Here is a 4,940-nt window from a genome sequence, read left to right as displayed (position 1 = left end):
AAAGAACTGCCAACAAATAAAAGCCCTGGCCTGAATGGCTTCACTGGAGAAGTCTACCAAATATTCGAGAAGAGCTCACACCAGCACTATTCAAACTATTTCAGAGCAAAGAAATGAAGGAAATCTCTCAAATTCATTCTATAAAGCCAGTAAAACCCTGGTACCAAAGCCAGGAAAACACACAAATATAAAAAATTAAAGTACAGACTAAATTTTATCTCTCATGACAAAAGCAAAAATACACAGCAAAATTCTTGCCTATAGAATTCAGCATCATATTAAAAAAGTAATACGCCACTAGCAAGTGGGATTCATACCAGGTGTATCAGGATGGTTCAACATTAGAAAATCAATCAACATAATCCATCATACAAAAAGAATGAGAGAAAATAATCACATGATAAAACAATTGACATTTGATAAAGCCCAACACTTATTCCTGATTAAAAAAAACCAATAAAATAGGAATAGTAGAGAAATTTAAGGAACATTTATACAAAACCAAAAGCCAGCATCATTCTCAATGGATAGAGGTTGAAAGCATTCCCCCTGAGAACAGGAATAAGACATAGAGGCCCTTTATCACCACTCCTATTTAAACTAGTGCTGGAAGTCCTAGCTGGAGAAATTAAAAAAAAATTAGGCAAGAAAAATAAATAACGGCATTCAAATTTAAAAAGAATTGTTAAAACTATCCATATGCACAGATGATATGATCCTACACATAGACAACACACAACACAACACCAAATATTCCATAAGGAACCTACTGGAATAAGAATATCTAAACAATATTCTTTAAGGATACATACACACATAAACTATTTTTAACTATGGTTAAAAATTAGGATTGGGATTAATTCTGAGAAGAGGTGGAGAAATGGCATCAGAGAAGTGCAATCACGTAGTTTCAATTATATAGATAATATTCTAGGTAAGAGGCTACAAGATTTATAAATAATTGCATATATTGCTGGATATACATGAAAAATTACACACTAAGATTTAAAAAATAAGAAATGTTTTAAAATCTTTCTTTTAGTTAGAAAAGTAAACTCTTGTTAAGCATAATGTTCCATATTACACTGAAAAAAATCTTTCTGCTTTCTGGTTTCTGTTCCTGGATGGGCTGTAGACTAAGAAAAACTTATTTTTTTACATAAAATTGAAAAAATAAAATTTTGTTTTTATCAAACCAAATCATTACTAAGTGCTACATAAAAAAGCATTTAAGTTTAGTACAACTTTTAGGGAACATGCTGCTTATGAAAAATAACACATTTCTTTCTACGTCTTCAATTTCATGGAGATAAAATCAGAAGCTGTATTTAATCTTTTAAGAACCACAAAAAATGCACATAATAACTAATGAGGAAAATATAAATATGTTTATAACTTAGATTAATGTCATTTTCAAATCCAAAGTGAAAGAGTAGTATCTTTCCTCTAATCGAGAACAAGATTGGGTTTTCTTCATCAACCACATCCCATCTATCAAAATTGCTCACTGATGGTGTCTCAAACCAAACACAATATCATGTCCCACTAAAATATGCAGAATTGGAAATACATAGAAATTGCCCAGAGGAACAGAAGTAATCTTAAACACAAAACGGATAGTGGAGCTAAAAAAAACTGTTGTGTTAATAGAATAATGAACAGTAAAATTTTAAAACCGCACTCTTGGCCTCAAAAATTTGTTCTAAGTATTGGCCAAATTGTTTTCTCACTAATATGGATGATAGAAAATTTTTGTAAGTAACTTGTTTTTTTCTCTTTTTAAAAGGAAAAAAAATAATTTTTTTGACTCCTCTTTCAGTATATACTGAGAAAAATAAAATTAAAAGTAAACTTATTTTTATTTATAACAGGAAAAATACTTATGGCTTCTATCCAGCCTCCAGAATGTCTCGATTAGTTTCATTCTAATGTCAAAGGATAATTTATTCTACATTTTGGATGCCTTTACGTCAGTAAAGAGAAGTATTCCTAGGGAATCCATTGAATTGACTTAATCATTCAATGTAATAGTTCATTGCCTATTACTTGCTTTAGAATTACCAATATTTTCAGTGTGGATGCAAATTCTTATTCTACATGTGGTTAACTTTCTACTCCAGATTTTTTCCATAGCATTTTTCATTTCAGAATTTCTCAGGGTGTATATCAGAGGATTCAACATGGGAGTGATAACTGTATAAACCACAGTCATAAATTTGTCAATTGGAAATTTGGAAAGAGGTCTAACATACATGAAAACACAGGGAACAAAAAAGAGGGCAACCACTGTAATGTGGGAGCTGCAGGCAGACAGGGCTTTGCACCTCCCTTCCTGACTGTGAGTCTTCAGGGATCTTAGGATGACCCCACAGGAGATTAATAGAAGGATAAAAATTACCATACAGGTGTCTCTGCCATTGGCAACAACAGTGGGCCCTATAAAATAGGTGTCAGAGCAAGCAAGTTCCAGTAATGGGTACATGTCACACATGAAGTGATCAATGACATTGGGGCCACAGAAGGGGAGGCTGTACACAAAGAGAAGTTGAACCACAGAGTGCAAAAAACCTCCAACCCAGGCCACCACCAGCAACAGAATGCAAACATGTCGATTCATGATGGTTAAGTAATGCAGTGCCTTACAGATGGCCACATAGTGGTCATAGGCCATTGCCACCAGAAGAAAAACCTCGACACCACAAAACAAGTGCATTATAAAGAGCTGGCCCGTGCAAGCTGGGAAGGAAATAGTCTTTTTATCACAGAGTAACCCTAGAATCATTTTGGGGAAACGGCAGTGGAATAAACAGCATCCATGAGTGACAGATAGGCAAGGAAGAAGTACGTGGGGGAGCCCAGGGAGGGGCTGACAACAACAGTCATGACAATAAGCAGGTTGCCCACCATTGTCACAATGTAGATGAGCAAAAACATGACAGTTAACACTCTCTGGCCCTCAGGATCCTGCGTGAATCCCAGGAGGACAAATTCTGTTACATTGTTACTGTATCCCATTTACTCTTCTATAAGACCTAATTCAGAGATGAGAGCTTAGGAGAACAATACCTGTAAAGAAATCATGAACATCAGTGTGAATATGTCCATTAGGTCTTGGAGTTCTTCTTCACTATTAATCTTGTGCAGTGGCTTATTCATAATAAATATTTAGAAATATGTACTGAGTTTCTCTTCCAAAGATTCCAGTATGTCTTCCCTTAACAATTCTACTTCTATTCATGTGCCCATGAATAACAGGTTCTCTCTCTAAATCTTAGTGGATCTTCTACACAGAAGATCAGTCAGGGGCTCAACAGTCTTTCATTCATTTAATACTTCTTTTTTAAAACATGACAGTGCTTGGCACAGAGGTCAGCAATGACAAAGAGGGAAAGGATTTCTGCTTTCAAGAAACATTCTCTGGTGGCAAAGATAAACTCTAAACAAATAAATGGATATAAAACCAGTACTTACAGTTGGTAATATTTGTGGTGTGTCCCTTTACAATATGATCTATATAGCAGCAAAAATAACCCCTCTTCAGGAATATCTCATGAAATATTATGATATTCCACTATTAGAAGCTTGGTCCTTCCTGCCTCAAATGGCTTTCAATGTTTATGAATCTCTCACTAAATTTGAAGAGCCTGGACTTTGAAATGCATCAGATAACTACAAAATTATTTAGTATATTATTCCCTCTAGCAATTATTTGGACATAGATTTTCTGTCTCTTCTTAAGAACTCATAATGCCTTCCATTTTCTGTTTGCTTATCCCACAACTCCTAACATACTTTTATACTCTACTGACATACAGTCAGTACTTTGAGTTGGTAGTATTTGTGGTGAGTACCCTTACAATATGATCTATATTTTCAGCAAACATTTTTGAACTGAAGTTAACTGACACATAACAATTAACAACTAGTACCTTAGCAGCCAGCATTTTTCAAACCCATCGCAGGTGTGCTGGGTAGCCATGGGGGAGAAAATAGACACTGTAAAGAGAGATAAAGGACAACGGAAGAGGTTTTTATATATAATACTTCTTAGGCGCTGAGAGTGGTCAGAATTAGAACTTCAATATCCAGATTCCGAAAAGGAACATACTCAAAGGAAAAATCCAAACTCAGTGTAAGAAGGTATGAGTTTTAGTTGTTTTCTGTATTTAGCCACAAATCTGTCTCAATTTACTCGTTGGAAAATAAAGGATTAAACTAGATGATCTTAGAATCGTTTCTAATCCAACTGTCTATGACACTATCAGTGAAACCCCATCTTATTTTATTCTGCTGGATATTTCTATTTATATATTTGTAATTAAACAACAATCTCGAAACTCATCAATGATACTTTAAAAAATGCTAGTCAGCGTTGGAATTGGATCATTCAAGTGACCAAATAATGGTTAGCTTTCTCACTCAGTGTGCGCCTGTTTAAGGCCCAGGACACCCCTGGAAAGAGCGCACAGCACAGTGACGATTAATGCGTACTCTGGGGCAACACTGTCTGTGTTTGAATTCTGCCTTCACCGCTTACTATCTCTGTGACCTTGTGCAACTTCGTAAACCTCTTTGTGCCTCAGTTTCATAATTCGTAAAATGGGGAAATCAATTGTATGTATCTCTGAAGTTAGTGTGTGTGTGTTTTTACATGTAAAGTACCTAAAGAACTGCCTGGATCCTGATAAAGAATCAATAAACAATAGCTTTTTATTATTGTCCTTGAATGTTTCTCTATGGACATTTGATCAGAACAAATCATCTGGATCTTTTATAAGTATATTACTTATAAAAAGAATATTATGTATTTATAATTCACAGACACACATTTTTGGACATAGGATAAAACTGTACATTATAAGAATTGTCTATTTTGTTGAATGTGTCTTAATATTTACCTCTCATGGTGAGTATATTGATGAAAGTTAAGCAGGAAAAAA

The 4,940-nt window shown here is 34.6% G+C and overlaps 1 pseudogene; it reads right to left on the bottom strand.

Annotated features, from left to right (window-relative positions):
* LOC135229386 (olfactory receptor 4A5-like) lies at positions 1 to 4,630 on the bottom strand (annotated as a pseudogene).
* Between the last annotated feature and the right edge of the window lie 310 nt (positions 4,631 to 4,940).

The sequence above is a fragment of the Loxodonta africana genome, unplaced genomic scaffold, assembly GCF_030014295.1.
Source record: "Loxodonta africana isolate mLoxAfr1 unplaced genomic scaffold, mLoxAfr1.hap2 scaffold_29, whole genome shotgun sequence".
NCBI lineage: Eukaryota > Metazoa > Chordata > Mammalia > Proboscidea > Elephantidae > Loxodonta > Loxodonta africana.
This window is presented reverse-complemented; position numbering and strand designations above follow the sequence as displayed.